The sequence below is a fragment of the Tamandua tetradactyla genome, chromosome 6 (assembly GCF_023851605.1).
Source record: "Tamandua tetradactyla isolate mTamTet1 chromosome 6, mTamTet1.pri, whole genome shotgun sequence".
Classification (NCBI taxonomy): Eukaryota; Metazoa; Chordata; class Mammalia; order Pilosa; family Myrmecophagidae; genus Tamandua; species Tamandua tetradactyla.
Window position 1 is genome coordinate 156,646,468 of NC_135332.1, and position 20,954 is coordinate 156,667,421.

Genomic DNA, 20,954 nt, shown 5'->3' on the forward strand with positions numbered 1-20,954 from the left:
TTGAAATAGTAAACTACTGGCTGACCACTGAAAAGCCTGACTATTCTCAAAGAGTTGAGAATAGTTGGGGTCTCAGGAGGAAGAACATAGGAACAGAGGATGCCCACAGTGAAGATTCTGTTGAGTTGCACCTTTTAAAGAGATGAATTTTTAAAAATTCACCAATATTTGCTATCACAGGAGTGTTAAGTTTGCTAGCTGCTGGAATGTGATACACCAGAACTGAAGCAGTTTTTATAAAACAGGAATTTAATAAGTTACAAGTTTATCATTCTAAGGAAGTGGAATTGTCCAAATTAAGGCACAACAAGAGGTTATCTTCACTCAAGAAAGGTCAATGGGTCAGTAACATATATTAAATAAATAAAAGGCAATAGATGAAGAAAGCTGTACACAAAAAATATTTGATTAACCTAAATGAAAGCAGAAAATGAGAAATAGAGAAATATAGAAACAAGAGGGTGAAATAACAAAACAGATAAAAAGCTAACCATGCCAATGATTATGTGAAATGTAAACAAACTAAATAATCCAAGTTTATGGCACAGATTTTCACATTTATTTGAAAAAGGGCAAGACTCTACTATGGATTGTATAGTGGACAAATTAAATATAGAGACAAATTATATATAAAATGCACAGATTGCATGAGTAAACCTTTTTTACTAGAGTCATTGTAAGTTTACAGAAAAATTATTCAGGAAATACAGAGTTCCCATATAGCTCCCCATCATTACATTTTGCATTAGTGTAGCAATTTTGTTACAATTGATAAAAGAATATTACTATAATTGCACTTTTACTATAATCAATAGTTTACATTAAGGGTCACTGATTCTACTGTACAGTCCTATGCCTTTTTTAAAAAAAATTATTCAAGTAACATATATACAACCTAAAATTTCCACTTGTAACCATACATATATATGCTATTAATTGTAGTCACAATATTGTGTTACCATTCCTACCATCTATTAACAAATTTTTTCCATCACCCCATGAAAACCTCTGTATCAATTAAACATTGACTCCCCATTCTCTACTCCCAACTCTGGTTTCTAGTAAACTGCATTCTAGTGCCTTAATCTATTAAATTACTTATTCTAATTATTTCATGATTAATAAGATCATAAAATATTTGTCCTTTTGTATCTGATCTATTTCACTCAACATGATGGCTTCATGGTCCATCCATGTTGTGACAATATATCAGAATTTCATTTCTCTTGATGACTGAATAATAGTCTATTATATGTATATATGACATTTTGCTTATCCATTCATCTGTTGATGGACACTTGAGTAGGTTCTATCCTTTGGCAATTGTGAATAATACTGCTATGAATATTGGTGTACACTAATCTGTTTAAATCCCTGATTTCATTTTGTTGCATCATGTTGCATTTTGTTGCATTCATGTTGTTACATAGATGTGTAATTGGATGTGTTTTTTTTTAAAAAAATGGAAAAATTATCATATAGTAAGGAAAATAAAAATAGAATGGCTATATTAACAGTAAAAAATAGGGCAATGTGACGGTGGCTCAGTGCCAGAATTCTAGCCTGTCATGCTGGAGACCAGGGTTTGATGACGGGTGCCTGTTGATGCAAAAATAACAGTAATAATAATAGACTTAAAGAAAAGGCTTATTTTGCAAGATAAAGATGGATAGTATAGAATTATAAAAAGATCAAGTCACGAAAGATGTAAGAACCATAAATGTGTATACATCTAACAACAGAGATTCAAAACATTAAAAAAGCAAAATCTGATAAAATTTAAGGAATAAACAGTCATAGTTGGAGATTTTAGCATTTTTTTTTTTACTAATTGATAGAATATATAGTCCAAAAATCAGTATAGCTATAAAACCTGAACAATACTATCAACTACCTTAACCTAATTTATATTTGTGGAATAACTCTTCCTACAAGGATAGAATAAATATTCTTTATAAAAATGTATGTCACTTACAAGATAGACTATATGCTGCCCCATAAAATAAGTGTCAATAAATATGAAAAGGTTGAAATCAACAGAGTATGTTTCCTTACTATATGGCATCACATTAGAAATTATTAATAATATAACATTTGTAATATTCCAATTATTTAAGAGTTAATCAAAATACATCTTTATATCACATGTGTTTGATCAAGAAAATAGAGAAAATACAAATTACTAAGGAATAAATTAAAAAATACCAGTATGTATCCTACAGATTTTTTAAATATGAAAACCTTTAAGTCAATATATTCAACAACTTAAGTGAAATTTTTAAAAAAAGAAAATTCTTGAAAAGCAAAATCTACCAAATCTGACACAGGAAGCAAAAAAACTGAACAGTCTTATGTGTTTTATAAAACGTTAATGTCTTCAGAAGTCATCATGTACATGCACACACACACACACACACACACACACACACACACATACACACACACACAAGGCTTCAAGCATAAATGGTGTCACTAGCATATTCTATCAAACGCTTTAGGTAAAATAAACATTTACGTTTCACAAAGTCTTTCAGAAATAGTGGATACCTCTTGAGAAGAACTGCTTATTATGAGGAACTAATTGGAATGATGAAATTGTTCTGTATCTTATAGGGGTATAGGTTATACATGCGTACAAGTTTGTCACATTTTTTCAAATTGTATACTTAGGAATTTTTCTTTTCACATCATGCAAATATTAACTTAAATAATTATGAACAAATAATGAATTCTATTTAGTAAATTTGTTTTACACAGTGATGATATGGAGACTTTGAAATGACTTTCTTTGTATTCTAGGCTTGTGTAGGTTAGTAATTATATTGAGTATAATGAGAAACAAGTTTCTCACTAATGGCAAAGGTAATTATAATAAGGAAAGGAAGTAAACTAGAATGACCCTCTAGTGTTTGACGGAAATTGGAGAATATCATTATGAGCATGTTTGTTCAGGTAGCTGGATAGATAGACAGAGTGCAGATACATAGACATAGCTAATCATGTCCAATGAAAGGCCATACAACCAATTTACATACCAGTAGCAACGAATAGGTCTAGCAGTCAGATCTTGTTTTCTAAAACCCTTCTGCACCAAAAAGATCCGAGAATTCTATAAGAAATGTCTAATTCCAAGGATGGGGCAGAAAAAGTTCAAGATGAGTCTGAAATATCCCTTTCGTGCCTGTGGTATAATGAAAAATCCGGCTGGTCTTTGTCTTCAATTCCTGGGGAAGCGACCTCTGAATCTTTGGAATTCCTGTGAGAAGAGTGTCTTTTTTCTTCTAGGTGGGTCCAGGAGCCTAACTGATAGCTCATATGCTAATGTGATGACAGGGAGGGGCCAGCCACACCTGCAATCTTAGGGGGAGGGGGACTGCAGATTGAGTTCAACCCTGTGGACATTGATTCTATCAATAATGTCTGTATGATGAGACCCCAAATAAACTCAGAACATTTGAAGATTTGAAGAACTTCCACAATTGATAAAATACAAATCTGGGCCTGGAGGGTGACACGTTCTGATGCTCCTTGGAAAGAGGACACAAAAGCATGCATTTGAGATTGTTCCACATCTCACCCTATGTGTCTCTCCATTTGACTTATTTGTATACTTTTACTATAGTAAATCTGTAATTGTAACTATGGGGCTTTGGTTACCAGCTTTATGTTGCTGGATTTGGATTCCCAGGTTCTTGAACATGCCATGAGAAAGAATTCAAGGGCACAGCACAGACCAAGGAAGCAGAAATGTATTAAGTCCACATACAGATAAACAGTATGTGGATGCTCTCTCAAGAAAAGGCGTGAATGCTGAGAGGCCCCAGCCCTGTGGGGTAATCTGCTTTTACAGATTTTTCCTTTTGTAATTTTTATTAACGATTTTATTACCCTCACTTTTTCCTTCTTTGTTGATGTTTGATCATAACTGACTCACTCAGGCAGGGTTGATTGGCCCCAGATGCTGTTTATTGATGTCTTGCAGTTCTGCCATTCTCCCGGTGGCCTGACTGCATCTTAAAATTCGCGCTTTGCTCATCAACCAGCTATGGCCCTAATTCTAACTCTGCCTCACTTCCGTGAATTGTATGAGTCCTTCTAGCAAATTATTGAAACAAAGGGAGTTGGGTACCCCCAAATTTATAGCTACTTGGTCAGAAGTGCAGGTGGCCTGAGCCCCCAAACTCCCAACTGATGCCTGAAGGACAATCTTGTAGAGGACTGCTCTTCACCTTTGGAATCTGGCCTAACTCTGGGTGATGAGAGCCAGAATTGAATTGATATTAGTTTCAAATATCTGCATAGTTGATGTCAGAAGTTGTTGTGGAAATTCTAGAGATTTTTTATAATCTACATAAGGTCTTAAAGTAAGGAAAAGAATTATGATACTATGCTTAATGGACACAGGAATTGACTGGAAATGACTCTCACTGACCAATGTAAAGCAATATTAACATGAATATAAATAATGATAATAATGGATTATAACCCATTGAAAAAATAAGAAAATGAGTTCGTATGGATGCAAAAAAATAAGAGAATTAATAAATGAATGTGGGAGAAGGGAAAGTTCTTCCTTGATGTAGTTTCACATGTGATGTTTGAAGCTTTATGGACCCTGGAAGATCATGTTTTTTAAACTAATCCATTTTGTGTAGACCTATCATGGGTGGGACCTATTGACTAGGTTATTTCAGTTGAAGCATGCCCAAGGTGGGTCTTAATCCTTTTACTGGGGTCTTTTATAAGAGGACGAAATTCAGAGAAAGAAACAGAGAGGTAGACTGATGGAGGAGCCAGCACGTGAAAGTGACTGAACCTGGGAGAAAAGGACCAGCAGATGATACCACATGCCTTACCATGTGACAGAAGAGTCCAGGATTGCTGGAATGCCTGTTGATGCCTTGATGTGGAAATTCTTTCAGAACTATGTGCTTGTAACTAATAAATCCTCATTGCTAAAAGCAAGTCTGTTTCTGGTACATTGCATTTTGTCAACATTAGCTAGCTAAAACTTTTCTTAATAAATATATAAGGGATAATGGTATTAGAAAATCACCAAATGATGCTAGAACTAGTGAGGAAATGTTGAGAAAGAGCAGAATATTACCAATAATCTCAAAATAACTCTTCTATAAATACTTATTAGTATAACAGAGAAATATAATAATTTTCCAAAGGATAATCTGGCAGATAACATCTTAACCAAGTTAATAAATCAAAATTAATCAACCAAAACAGATATCACCAATATTGATATAATAAGTGTCTTCTGATATTATGCACTGAGAGTTCACGGCATAGCTTTGTGGCATTCTTGGCCAAAATGAATAATATAAATCTAATCATGGGAAATATTAAAGAAACTAAATCAAGGGACATTTTTTAAAGCAACAAATTTACATTCTTTAAACATATCAAAGCTAAGATTAAGAGAAACAAAGAAAGGCTGAGGAACAAACTAAAGAATTTTAAAAGAGACATGAAAGCCAAGTGCAATTGGATTACCCTAAATTGAATACTGATCGAGGTTTAAAAAAAAGAGCAATAAAGGACACTATTGAGGCAATTGATGAAATTGAATATGGACTTGTTACGTCATGGTTAAATTTTCTTCAGTTTAATAACTGTACTGTGGATAAATAAAAGACTCTCCTCGTTCTTATGAAATACATTCTCAAGTATTTAGGTGAGGAGTGTCACAACTATAATATCTTCTCAAAGGTTTTAAAATAATATATGGATATTATATATATATTATATATATAAATATATATATAATATATATATATATTATATATATATATATATAGCTTATTTCCAGATGAGAGAGAGAAAGCAAAACCAGGCAAACTATAAACAAGTCAAATAAATGAAATGTTCTTGAAACTTTTCTGTAATTTTAAGGTAACAGCAAAGTAAAAATTTATCAAAATTAATGAATTATTTACAAATAGATAATCTCCCATATCACTGACAATGTGGAAACTGGCACTCATTGTATATTCCTCTTAGAACTGTAACTCTACAGCAATTCTGAAAGGCAATATGACAAAAGTAGTGAAAATAAGTATTCAAAAATTGTGAAAATAAGTATTCATATTCAATATACAAGAATGTCATGTGTATATATATATATATATATTCTTCCACTGGTCCTTAAAGAAGGGAGATTTACAAGAGAGTTTAATGAAGCTTTTTTAGTAGTAATTTCCGGTTGAGTCAAGTTAGATGTCCACCAGTAGAGAAAGGACTAGTAACATCATGGGGCTGCACAGTCTGAAGAAATTTATAAGAACAATTAGTGTAACAAACAACATGTACATTAAATGGCATGGATAAATATCAGAAACACATTAGAGCAAAAAAAAAGTAAACCACAATATATAATAATACTTCATGCAACCTAAAAAACAAACATACTCAAAACAATGCTATGTAGCATAGTATTTTAAAAGAACTCAAAAATTATATTATACAAAGCCATTAGAGTCAGCACCTATAGAAGATGGGAAAATGGGACATAGAATTGGATATAGCCATAAAAGAAAATAAATTGGGTCATTCTAAGACAAAATAACAGACTATAACCTGAGGAATATGATAAATGCAGCACTCTGAATCTGCGGTCCTTACATTAAAGGAAACTATAAAAGCATGAAATAGAAATAAAAAGTGTAAGTCAAGAAGAGGACAGAGGAACAGAATTTCTAGATTCTGAGTAAATAAAAAGAGATCATTGCAAGGATACATAAAAACATACATACAATGTGTAAATATATAAGTATTTAAAAATATGTGTGTGTGTGTGTGTGTATAGGTTAAGACCTACAAAACTTGTACATTGCGTAGCTTTTTACAAAGCTCCTGATCATGGTGCCGGGGAAATGGACTTAAACCAGTACTGTCCTGAGCAAACCGAGATGTGTAGCCACCACAATTATGGATAATTGTGTTGGTCCCTGAGATGAGCATGGTGAAACAGCAGTTATGATCTTTATTCTCATCACATAGCAATCTAAAAGAGGAGACACAATAAAAATACACTCACTCTGTAACAGACTGCAGGAGCTTTCCCTAGCTCCCGCCTGGGGTCTTCCTCGCAGCGAGACGGGGGAACTCGGTAGCCGACCGGTCCCGGGTGCTCGAAGGTCTGGAGGGCGCGCGAGAGGAAGAACGACTGGCAGGAACTGGAGGAACCAGCAAGGCCTGCGCACCAGAACGTTTATTAGCAGAAGTACAGAGCTTTATATAGTGGCGAGGCGGAAATGGGGGGGGCCAGGGGAGGCGCGCTGCGTGATTGGTGAGGAGGCTAAGGGGTGGCAGCGAGGGATTGGGTGAGCTGAAAGCAGAAAGGTCCAATGGAATAGCTTGAATATGTTGCTTTGCAGAGAGCTAGAGGAACGGGGCCGAAATTACATCCGGCAACAGATAAGTTAGGATTTAGGGAAAGATTATGATTACCGCATCATTCATAGAAATTTCTTTTTACTTTCTGGTGTATTTGAGTAGGCAGAGGGAAATCTTTGAAATCTCTGAATAATTATCTAGCTGCCTTGACCTCTGATAATGATTGTATAACTTTTACCTTGCATTCTTGTGATTGTGAAAACGTGGTTACTGACCTTCACTTGTACTCCTTTTATCCTTTTTTTTTTAATCTTTAGAAACATGGAATCACAAGGCCAACCCCTCTAATGCTAGTGAAGGAAACTGAATTAGCTCCAAACTTATTGACTTGATTCTAGCTCAGTTCCACTCCCTTACATTTGTAATTGTTTCTGCTTAAACTTGCTATCAGTATGTAATGACTCCATCTCCCCTTGTTTGAATCCATAAAAACTTTGTACTCCTTAGATTTAAGAAGACTGGTTTTTAGGCTGATAGGCCTTCTGATCTCCTGCTTCACGCCTAGCAACAAACTCTTTCTCTCTTTGAAACTGGGTGTCATAGATTGGCTGTTATGCACATCGGGTGAGAACCCACCACTTTTGTCTAGTATCAAAGGAATGCCGCCTTTTATACATGCATATGTCTTGAATTGAGGTCTGAGGAGGAATGGGTGCACAAAGAAGAAACATCATGTGTGTAAGCCCCATAGTGGATGGGACTAGAACAAGTTTATAGGAAACAGAAAGTCATTATGCACAGAGAATAAAGGAGAATGGTGCAGATAAATCTAGAAAGATAGTTAAAAGTTAGATCAGTCAGAGCCTTTGAGAAGACATTAACAGCTTTTGTTTTCATTCCTAAGGAAACAGAAATTTATTGAAGCTAGAGTGCTAAGAATAAAGGAGGCTGAGAGATTAGATAAGGCAAATTCAAAGGGAAAGGCTGAAATGCAAGAAATACCTGATTAAACAATCTTCTTAGTTTATCAAAATTTCCTATTTTACAGAAGAGCAGCATCTTATAATATTTCTTATATGCTAATATAATGTTGCATATTACTTCTTATAAAGTTAATAAAAATTGAGACTACTACCCTAATGAGTGATTGTTCTTGGAAAGATGCTTCATTTGACAGAGCATGCAATCCATTCTTATCTTCCCTTCCTCAAATGATATTTTCTATCATAATTTTATTAGTATATATTTGTAATAATACTAATTTGTCTCCTTTCAGATGAATTGCCAGATCAAAAGGGAGAAGTTGAAATCTAAGTTAAAAATATTCCCCTTGTGTGAGGAATAAAATACTTTAAGAGATTGAAATCAATTGTTTAAACACAATTCTTTATTAATTGCAATTTTAACTCAGAATGCCAATAAACCCCTTCTTTAACATTATCCTAGCAGAGATGATCACAAAGACTTAAATTACAATTTTCACTTAATTGATGTGACCTATTACTCTTCCTTGGTTAAGAAATTGGTTTATTGAAGGTTGCCAGATTTTACTTATATTTCTTAAAAGCTGTCAGTGTCAACTGGATACTTACATATCTACTACAAATATTAGCAAACTCTTTGGAAGGTTAGATGATCAGATACAATAGAAAAGAAATGGTTCAGAAGTCTCCCATCTCCACTGACTCATTCAAATATTTTTTATCTGTTGACTGCTCAAAAAATGCTTTTGAAAGTTTTAATTTGACATTTTACCAGGTCTCTCACATCCAAATTAAACATTAAAACACACATAAAACTATTTCGGGGTTTTAAGCCAAAATGATAAAGAGATACTTTGAGGCAGACGTGACTGTGGACTGATTTCCTGTGTGTGAGAGTGGCCCTGAATATGTGAGGCGGGGATGATTAACTTTCATTCAGAAGCAACTGCCCTGCCAGAAGCTACATGTCCTAGGTGTCTGGCATCTACTAGGGATAATTTGTATATATTATGTACCTTCTGTCCCTCTCTCTGCCAGTTAAATGCAGGAGACTGAAACCTATGGTGATGGCAAAACCGAAGAATACAAGGAGCCTGAGTTTCCCCAGTCATGAAGAGGAAAGTTGCTTATTAACTAGAAATTTCCATATTGGGGTGCAACATGATCAAGGAATAAATTTTATTGGCTTAAATCATTGAAATTTTAGGGTTAATTTGTTTCAGGAGCTAGAACCTTAATAAATCACCTATTGTTGTATTTTACGGTATTGTACCAGAAAATAGGAGAAAGAAAGAGAAAGGGAGAAGGAGAACAGGAGGAGAAAGCAAGAAACTGAGCAAATGAGGAAAGAAGGAAGGAAGGAGGGAGGGAGAAAAGCTGTATTTCTTTTCTTTAAAAAAGTACTCTATTGCTTTCCTAAATTTATTGGATTCATGCAAAATTTTTTTCAGTATTTCTGTGAAGTGATTAATATTGTTTTAATCCACAAACCTTTCTGCATTCTCAAAGACTGAATTTTTTTTTGAGTGCGAACACAGCCCCCTACTAACACAAGTTATGCAGTCGAGTTCCCCACATTTGGGGAAATCGCAGGGGTCAGCACATCCGGAGTGCAATGGATAAGCCTCGCCCTGGGAAAACCACCTTCGTGATCATGGTATCTCCCCTGCCAGGTAAGTATCAAAGACTGAACATTTAAAATAAAAGTCATCTTGACTTGGAAATTAGAGCTTATGAGGTGCTGGACAAGTTACCATTTTCAAACAAAGCTCTACTAATTATCTTCAGGGCCAAGGAAAAAAAGTCACTGATATTTAATTTGAATTCAACTGTTAGTTGTGTAATTTATATTATGTATATAGTGCAAGCTCATTCTCTTGAATTTCAGAAATAATTTATGCAGATTTGTTTTTAAAGAGCACACATTTCCACAATAATTTACTTGGCCTCAACTTTTGTACCATCTGGAAATAAAATATAATGTAGATATTTTCTGTTTCATCACAGTGGCACTTTTCTGGTAGGCAAACAATTCTATATCTTCTGCGTCCCAACGAGTTTATGCAGGTGTGCTGAAAATCCCTACTCAATAATTTACCTAACAACTTCATAAAAGAACTACATTTCCCTAATCGCTCATTGTGAATTCCCAAATGTTTTAGGAGAGAATAAATATAATTCAATAATTAAAATAAGATGTTGTAGAACTAATGCATTAAATTGCTGTCAAGGGTATTATAAATGTAATAAGGATGCAGTGTTAGAATTTACAGGTCATTTATTTATTCAACAAGTATTTGCTGAGTTTCTGGATGTATCTTTACTTTAAAGGCACTTTAAATGAAATGATATATTATAGTTTTTGTTACCTGTATGTCCTGCATATAATAAGGATAGTGATAAAAGTAAATACAATGTACATTTATTGGTAGGACAAGATATAGTGTAATCAGATTTGACCCTTTCTTTATGCAAGTATGAAGACTGAGGGACTTGCTTAATCAGAACAATAGCTGGAAATAAACACCAAGCATGAACTCTTGTGTCTATTGACTCCCAATTTAGTTTACAGCAGTTCATGGGTTGGGGAGGGAGGGAGAGACCTGTAGAGCTATCCCATTCTAGTTATACCATACTACAATTACAGCAGGAAGGATTTTCATGTGTGGGACTGTTTTATTGCTTATCTTCATACAGCATGATTTTATAGATTGTGCCAAGATTTTAAAGATGAAAATACAAAGAGAAAATATTTCAGGTCACTTATAGTTGGAAATAGATCCTATAGAGTATACATAGGTTAGTAGAATGAATCAAATTAATCTGAGGCTGATAAAACCTAGTGTGGTAGTCTGAAGCCATTAAATACTGCAGAAAAGGCCACTTTCTTTTAAACCATTCCTGTGGTTGCAGACCTATTGTGGGTGCAGACCAATTGCGGGTAGGACCTTTTAATTAGATTACTTCAATTGAGATATGACCCACCCCATTCAAGATGGGTCTTAATCCACTTACAAATGTCCTTTATAAGAGGATAGAACACATAGAGAAGCAAAGAGGTAAAATTAAGCAAGGCTCACAGAAGAAGCCCCAGATGTACAGAGGGGTTGGAAGCCACTGAAGCCAGAAGCTGGAAGCAATGAAACCCAGGAACGAAGGACCAGCAGAGGCCAGCCATGTGACTTCCCATGTGACAGAGATGTCCTAAACGCCAGCAGCCTGTCTTCAGAGTCCAGGTAACGTCCTCTTTAATGCCTTGGACATTTCATGGCCTAAGAACTGTAAATTGTAAGTTAATAAATCCACATTGTAAAAGCCAACCTATTTCTGACATATTACATTCTGGTAACTTGAGCAAACCAAAACACTAAGTTTCACGGTTTTATAGTTACATCTTTGAAATGTGGGTTTTCCTTTAAATAGAATTAACCTTCATTACCAGATACAGTCTAAGTCATTATAGTCCACAGTTTTTGGGCAATTGGTCACCCTAAACTCCATAAGATCATATTTTATTTCTGTTTGCCCAACATCATATCTCTAGTTGATAACATAATAACAGGCACAAAATAGGTACTTAATAAGTGTAAAAAGAATTAGTATGGATAAATGAATGAATGAATGAACATACCTGTCATGGTGTTAAATGTATAACTATATTTTCTCATTTAACTCTCACAATAATCTTATAAAATCGACATTGTTACACATCTTTTCAAATGAGAAAACTGAGGCTTAGGGTTAAGTAGCTTGCCTAGATAACATAGATGCTACAAGTTAGAATTGTATAAAAACTCTTTCTTAACCATTATTTCATCATACCTCCATCCTAACAGAATGAGTAAGCACTCTGAAATATGAAACATAACATAAATCATTTTGGAAGGAACCAGAATGGAGTAGGTACTGTCAGAAATTTGAATTGTGCATTTGAGCTTAGGATTTCTAGAAGACAAGGAAAGGAAAGATAAATCTGTATAGTGTTTTCATTCACAACAAAAATAAATCATACTAAGCCACCTGCAGACTCATGGGTCTGCTGTTTTTTTGTTTTGTTTTGTTTTGCTGCTTTCATGTTTCCCTGAAAATACAATTAAAAAAAACATTATTTTTGTGAAAACAAGCATTAAATAATAAGGTGGTCCTATTTTCAATCATAATCTTAAAAAAAATAAGACTTTGAATACTTAATTCTTAAATCTACAATATGTACAGAAGTAGAAAGTAGATATTTAAATAAACAAGGAAAGGTACTCCTTAAGCGGCTGAAGTACTATATTTCAAGTAAAGTTATTTTACATTTGAAGAATATAGAAACAGAAATCATCAACATGTCCATTAGATTGTCTTTCTCATGCAGAAGATGGGATTGGCATAAGTTTTTGATAGGTGCAAATCTCAGTCAATACTAATGAAAAATGTCGTGAGGATTTAGGATGCATTTGACCTGTATTGTTGGCTGATGCTGTCACCATGTATGAATGCGTTTGTTTTAGATATAAAATTTATGGAAGAAAAAGTTATTTGAGCAGGCATCTGTTTTCATTTGTTTGATTTGTTTTTATTTTTCTTACCCAGCTTTTTTCCTTCTCTTTCTTTCTTTTTTTTTCAGATCTGCCTGTCAGTCACATTTTCTCACTCTTCTATCAACACAAGAAACAAAGATGCAGGTTGACAGACACAGAAACTAGTATCTTTATATTCAGTGATCTGGAGAGGAGGTCTGGGAGATATGTGATGCAAAGGGAACCAACAATAGTCCTTTCTGGAAGACAGGGGGGGTGTCTTCCTCTCCTATGGTCATATAGATCATCATGGAAAAAAGGTCTGTCTGAGAATGAACTAAAGCAGGGTTAAAAGATAGAGAGACTTAGAGAGCAACTTTAGAGTTCTAAAAAAATGGAGAGCCTGGATCCAGCTATGCTTAAAGGTCAACCTCAAAAATTCCATTTTGTTTAAGCAGAATCCAATATCCAAATTCACATTCAATAAAAGGATCATGGATAATATGTATTATAGTATACTATGGATGCTTGAAAATGGATTTGAGGCATGTCAGCCCACCAAGGTATGAATAAGACAAAGAAATAATAATATGTCTCTTTCTTTCTCAGGAAATGACTTGGAAATTCTCTTTTATCTCTTCTCATTGTATGCCCTGTTAACTGGATTTATATCTTACTTTATGAATCATTGTTTCATTCTGATGGATGATATCTTTTAGTAGTTTCTTGCAAAACATAGGGAGTTATAGTTTTCAGACCCTATAGTTTAGAAGAGATAGGTAGATAGATAGATAGATAGACAGACAGACAGCAATCTAGAGTCAACTCCCATACTTTATTAATGGTATGATGGTCTATACTTAGGAAATTATTTTTATTCAGAACTTTTTGAGCATTTATCTAATGCCTTCTAGCTTCCACTATTGCTTAGAATAAGTTTTTTAATATTCTGATTATCAATTCACAATACATATCCCATTCTTCACACTTATACTGAAAGATTTTAGCATCATTCTCTTGTTCTTAGTTTTCCCAAAATTTGCCATGATGTGCTTTGATGAGCCTCTTTTTACATTCATAATATTTGTCACTTACTGAGCTCTTCCAAGTGTACATATATATTTAAAAAAATATGTTCCTGTTATTTATTTTCTCTATCTCATTCTGGAAACCCTATTAGTTGGATATTGTAATACTTGGATTGAGCCTCTAAATTCCTCATTATTTTACTACATTTTTCTTTTTTATTTCTCCTTTTTGTTCTGCTTTCTGGGAGATTCCCTCAATATTGTCTTTAAAACTTTTTATTGATTTAAAAAAATTCTATCATGTTTACAATTTCAAGATATCTCATTCTGTATGTTTTCCTTTTTATTGCTTTCTACTATTATATCACCAGAGCAATCTTATCTTAGATCTTACAGATGCTTCTATTTTGTTCTGTTTTATTTTCCTCTGCTTATACATTTCTCAACTTCCTTTTTGCCCTTTGGTGTTCTAGGTCTATGCTTCTCATATTATATGCATTTCTTAAATGCCTAGTAAATTTTAACTGTCTATATGCACTTGAGACATTAAAATTAAAGACTGGAAGCCCTTGGTAGGGGTACAATTTGTTGTCTTGGGCTTTAGGGTGGCAAAATCAGTTAGGAACCAAGTCATTATGTAGGTCTTTTTTTCCTTGGTCTTACCAACATCCTTTTAGTGTGCTGGAGTTCACAGATATGCATGTGTTTCTATGTGTGTCTGTGTGTATGTGCATACATGTGTAAATTCATGCATATGTCTATGTGTGTCTGTGTGTGTGTAGGGTGTTCAGTGGTAATAAAACTGGCTACTAGGATTCAGACAGCCATTTAAAGGAAGGAAGGGGGGGGAATTCTCATCACTCTAGGTGGACTCTCACTTAATCTCTTGGTTTTCAGTTGTCAGTAGAATAACTCGTTCTTCTTTCTGCTGTACCTGGGAGCATTAGACCAAAGCATGTCTAGTCCAAGTTCTCCAGCCATATGCTTCCTTTCAAAGGCCAGATAGGAGAGTGGCATTCACTGGTTAAGTGGATTAGTGGTGATATCCTCTGGGAGTTACTTCTCAGTCAAATTGTCCTACTCATCTGCACATTAACTAGTGCTTCCAATGTTTACCTTTTGGACATTCTGAGATAAAAATAAACTTACTTCATGTCAGCCTTTCATCTGCAGGTTGTAAGTAAATTTTTGGTTTTCTTTATTTTGCAAATTCCTTTATCATTTACCAATCAACTTTCATATGAACAAAATTTTGTTGACATCTATATTTTGGTATCAACTTTCACAGTTTTATCTTGTGGGTTTATAGTTTTTCATGTATGTACTGTATCTCATTGGGATATCATGTGTTTAAGCTAACTATCAGCCTTCAGACATTTATTTTTGAAGCAATTTTTAATATTTTGTTGTTATTTTTTTTATTCCAGGCAGTTGTTTCCAGTGTCTTGCACCCATAACTTTCTGTCTATGTGGCAAGGCAAAGAAAAAATTGAGATAGCTCTTCAACTTATTGCACAGGTCAATAGCTCAAACTCTGAGTACTTTTCTGTAGTTTGCATTCAATGTATTGGCATTCATACATTCAGAGAGATTTTTTTTATTAGCTGCTTCATTTTGAGACATAAAATGCCACAAACTTGACAAAAATGTGAGAATTTTTAAAAGATAAGCTGTAATTTTCAATAACAGATGCTGCCTAGCATATAATATTAACATATGCTCTACCAAAGAACGATGGTATATATGAACACCTTATTTAGGAATAGAAAATGTAATGTAAGCAAAAGATATATGGTTTCTATTAACATAAAGAAAAATTTCATCAGGGAAAATGAAGGGTAAAAATTATTTTCTTCATTTAAAATTTCCTAAACATTCAAGTTTTAATCTAGGCAGAAGCAGATTGAACTAATATAGTGGACAAATGTACTAATAGTAAGCTCTCATTGAATCATTCATTATTTTTATTTATCTTCCCAGCATTTAGCCATCTGTCTCTTATAGGTTTATAGATCCTAAGTCAGGAAACACTCCAAAATATAATTTTAATAGTAAAATAACACTGTGGACATATTGGCACATGGAATACTCAAATTCCCTTTACCTAATACTGTGAAATCTGCTATTTATAAAATTATACCTATACTACCTACTTCCACATTATTTTAGCTTCTCTTTTTCAGAGACATATAATTTTTGAATATTTTGGTCACATATGATCACAATAATTGAAGACGGAAGCAACTGCAGAGCTGAATAAAACTGTCTATATGATCGTTCAAATTATAGACTTTTTTCCCTTTACTTGATTTATTTTTATGTATGGAAACATTAAAGTACCACTCTCACCATGAAAGAAATACTGTCTTAGGAAAGCAAAATGCCCATCACAGAAAAAATTTTAGATAGAGGAATTGCTCTACAATTTAGATCTCTAAAAATAGATTCTAAAAAATACTGCTTTAATATCAGATATTTGGCACATGGAGGCATCAAAAGAAATAAATTTTGTTCCCTGGACAATAATATATAGAAAAATGATCTACCTTTTATCTTTTCTGGTAATTACTCATGTCTCAAAAGTATGGCTGAATAACATGCAAGGACAGATTTTAAAAAGAAAATTTCTATATATAAGAAAGAAGTTTATAGTTTTTTAATATTTATATTTTTTATATTTATAGTTTTAATGTAAAATACCTTAGACTCTCCTATGTTTAATAATCCCTTTGTGATAGATAGTATTTATGAATACTATTTCATACTTTCATTATTCATAGGCAACATGATCCTATATTTGGAAAGTCCTGACAAATACACAACAAAGCTATTTGTGTTAATGAACAAATTTAGTATAGTTGTGGTATGCAAGATTAATACACAAAAATCAGAAATGTTTCTATATACAAAGAGTAACATAAATATGAAGACAATTAAAGAAAAATTCGATCCAAAATAACAACTAAAAGAATCAAGTGTCTGGGAATAAACTTCACCAGGGAAATAAAGGACCTGTACACAGAAAACTACAAAAATTGTTAAAAGAAATTAAAGAAAATCTAAACAGATGGAAAGGTATTCTGTGCTCATGGAGAGGAAGGTTGAATGTTGGTTGTGCTAGTTTGAAGCTATTATGTACCCCAGAAAAGTCATATCCTTTAATCCTCATTCAATAATGTGGGGTAGAAACCTTTTGATTGTTTCCATGGAGATGTGGCCCACGCATTCAAGATAGGGCTGCTTACTGGAGACCTTTAAGAGGGAACCCTTTTGGTAAAAAGCTACAGAGCAACCAGAACCAACAGAGTCTACACAGCTGGAGATGTTTGGAGATGAAGGAAAACGCCCCCCAGCAGCTTCATGAAACAAGAAGCTGGGAGAGAAAGATAGCAGATGTTGCCATATGCTCTCCCAGCTAAGAGAGAAACTTCATGCCTTTCTTGAGTGAAGGTAACCTCTTATTGGTGCCCTAATTTGGATATTTGTAGAGAGCCGCTTTCCGGGTTTGGCCTAGTGGACACGCTGCAGCCTGCTCTAGAGTTCCCCCCGCCCATCGAGTGAGCTAAGATGGCGCTCACATCCTGCTTTTGCAAATGACGCACACGCCCACCAACCCTATCTTCCAATCACCTCTGTATACGTGGCACTAACCTATTGGGTTTGGGCACAGTATATAAGAGGTTACCCGGACGGGGTGGGCGGAGACGACCCGCAGGGAGCCGTACCTGACGGCCGCATAGAGGTTGTTCCCCCGCGGGGCATCTTGTCCCGCGCGGAACCTGTAACAGAGAATGCAAGCTTAACTCCAGTAAAGGTCTGTGCTTACAACTGCTGCGTGTCTTGGATCTGTGTTTCTCACCAGCGCGGATTTGTCTGCGTCTCTCTGTCTCTCCTCATTGTCTCACCCGCCGGCCGGGGGCTTGACGCTGAGCGAGAAGTCGCGGACAAGTGGTGGCCCGTACGGGGAACCCTTCTGCTGCCTTTTCTCGAGCTGGTGAGGACGCGCATCCTGAGCTCGCAGCGGACTTCCCGCGTTTGATCACCGCGAGAAGGTGAGTGCTTCTTATTACGTGAGAGTTAAGGGCTGTGGGCGTTCAGGTAGCCCCAGTGACTCGGAAGAGCTCTCCGAGTGATTAAAGACAGTGCCGACTGCAAGCATGGGGCAGTCAGGAAGTTCACCTTTGTTAGCTCCCTTAAAGACCCTTTTAGCGGACGGCTCCTGTGAAAGTGAGCCGCCCACTTGCAAGCCGCCAGAGTCAGACGTTAGTTCGGACGACTCTGACTCGGAGTCAGATAGTAATGAGACCGAGGGTGCAGACGCGCCTCCGCTGATCGATTGGGGGAGGCCCCCTGTCTCACCCACGCAGCCTTCCGCTCCGCCAGCGCCTGCTGCAGGGGCGCGGCGGCTTCCGGTGAATGGTTTTGGTGATCTCGCCAAAAACCCTCACCACGGGCTCCCTCTGGTGGCCGAATCAGGTAATTACAGTGGCTGCTCTCCAACTTCTAAGCGCTTGTTAAAAAGAATGGGATATGTCCCCGGCAAAGGCTTAGGAGCCTCATTGCACGGGCGCGCAAGGCCTATACAAGCTGTCTCCAATTTTAATAGACTAGGCCTGGGTTTTTCCTAGGGGCCACTGAGGGGAGACTCCCACCCACACCTATAAAACTAAAGTGGAAGACCAGTACCCCGGTGTGGGTGCCTCAGTGGCCCTTACCAGAAAAGCTGTCAGCATTGCATACTCTAGTGTCTATACAGCTAAAAGAGAGCCATATCATTCCCTCCACATCGCCTTGGAACACACCCGTATTTGTCATAAAGAAAAAATCAGGCAGATGGAGATTGTTACATGATTTAAGAACCATCAATAACTGTATGGAGCCTTTAGGACCTGTTCAAATGGGGTTACCCCTCCTCTCAGCTTTGCCAGAACACTGGCCCATTATCATCCTAGATCTTAAGGATTGCTTCTTTTCCATCCCACTTCACCCTGAAGATACTCCAAAATTTGCTTTTACTGTGCCCTCTCTTAACCAAGAGGAGCCCTGTCAACGCTTCGAGTGGACGGTCCTGCCCCAGGGCATGACTAATAGTCCTACCATGTGCCAGCTGTATGTTGCTACAAAGCTAGCTAGCACTCGGCAGCAGTTCCCCCAAGTGAAAATCATCCATTATATGGATGACATTCTCTTAGCCCATAAAGACACAGATCTTCTTAAAACAGCTTTATCACATTTAGTCCTTAGTCTTAGAGAAGCCAACCTGGAAGTGGCCCCTGAAAAAATCCAGATGACAGAGATTACCACCTTCCTGGGGGCAAAAATCATGCCTCAGCATGTTTCCCCCCAAAAAGTGTCTCTCAGAGTAGATGACATACATACCCTTAATGATCTGCAAAAGCTTATGGGAGATATCAATTGGGTTCGTCCGTACTTAAAGATCACCAATGCCAAATTAACACCTTTGTTTGATTTGCTAAAAGGAGATTCAGACCTACACTCGCCCCGGTGTCTCACCCCAGAGGCGAGGCAAGCACTACGTCAGGTAGAACAGGCGCTCAGTAGTGCTGCTTTAAAAAGAATAGACCCCCAAAAGCCATTCGAAGCCTGCTTACTGCCAACAAAACTACAGCCCACGGCAGTGCTATGGCAACAGGGACCATTACTCTGGGTCCACCCTGGAATTTCCCCTAAGAAAAGTTTAGAGCATTTTCCTACAGCAATTGCAGAGTTGGCATTGGAGGCCATCAAGAAGGCCATACAGCATTTTGGCCAACAGCCTAAGTACCTCAGAGTACCTTACTCTTCTCAGCAACTTGAGATACTTACTGGATGTATAGATCAGTGGGCCATCCTCCGATGTACCTTTTCGGGAGAAATTGATAACCAATACCCAAAAGATCCCCTCTTACAATTCGTCACCCGTCACCCAGTAATCTTTCCTAAGGTAACTTCATCTAAGCCACTAGTGAACGCCCTCACCGTGTACACGGACGGTTCCAGCTCCGGTTCAGGAGCATATTGCGTAGAAGGAGGTTCTCCTAAAACTGTGTTCTTCCAACCACAGAGACCTCAATGGGTAGAATTACAGGTCATTATTACAGTCCTGAAAGAAATTACCGATCCCCTAAATATTATATCTGATTCGATTTATGTCGTAAATTCTGTAAATATTTTAGAGACGGTGGGCATTATAAAATATTCCTCCTCAGTAAGACCATTCTTTATCAAACTTCAAGAGACAATATGTGCCAGACAACATCCTTTCTACATAACTCACATTAGAGCGCACACAGGCCTGCCAGGCCCCATGGCACAGGGAAATCACGTAGTGGATGTGGCCACTCGACAGCCACATATCTTCCCTGCGCTGACACCGTGTCAACAGGCCCAAGAGTTTCATACTAAATTTCATGTCAATGCAAGCACCTTAGTCAGACAGTTTCACATACCGCGTGCAGCTGCCAGAGATATAGTCAGAGCCTGCAATAATTGTGCAGAACAGAGGGTAGTCCCTTCAGTTGGAGTTAACCCTAAAGGTCTCATCCCGGGAGACATTTGGCAAATGGATGTCACCCATCACTCAGAGTATGGTAAAGTTAAATACCTGCATGTGTCAGTGGATACTTGTTCTCAAGTTTTATTTGCCTCTGCCGAATCAGGAGAAAGAGTCCACCAAGTAATTGCACACTGCCTTGCCGCTTGGGCAGCTTGGGGTAAGCCGAAAATATTAAAAACAGATAACGGACCTGCTTACACCAGCAAAGCCTTCCAAAGATTTTGTGCAAATATGGAAGTGCAATTAAAACATGGTATCCCTTACAACCCTCAAGGGCAAGGAATCATTGAAAGAGCACACAGGTCTCTTAAAGACTTGCTCAAAAAACAGAAAGGGGGAATAGGCCACGGCCTGTCCCCGAAGGCTCAACTGTCTGTAGCCTTATTTACATATAATTTTTTAAATGAAAATGCACAAGGAATGACACCTGCCCTACAGCACACCACTCCGAGTCCTCCACATAGAGGTCTAGTCCGTTGGAAGGATGTCCTGTCAGGACAATGGCAAGGCCCTGACCCAGTGCTCAGCTGGGCCA

At 36.6% G+C, this 20,954-nt stretch overlaps 1 long non-coding RNA gene and 1 other non-coding gene across 2 annotated transcripts in view; both read right to left on the reverse strand.

Moving 5' to 3' along the window:
* The window catches only part of LOC143686452 (uncharacterized), a 46,419-nt gene extending 39,263 nt beyond the window's left edge, over positions 1-7,156 (reverse strand). Inside the window, exon 1 of the long non-coding RNA XR_013177162.1 lies at positions 7,049-7,156. This is a non-coding gene — a long non-coding RNA (uncharacterized LOC143686452). The remainder of the gene's footprint in view (positions 1-7,048) is intronic.
* A 2,696-nt stretch (positions 7,157-9,852) lies between these two features.
* LOC143689114 (U1 spliceosomal RNA) lies at positions 9,853-10,011 on the reverse strand. The gene has a single exon (XR_013178582.1). It is a non-coding gene; the product is annotated as a U1 spliceosomal RNA (small nuclear RNA).
* Positions 10,012-20,954: the final 10,943 nt, after the last annotated feature.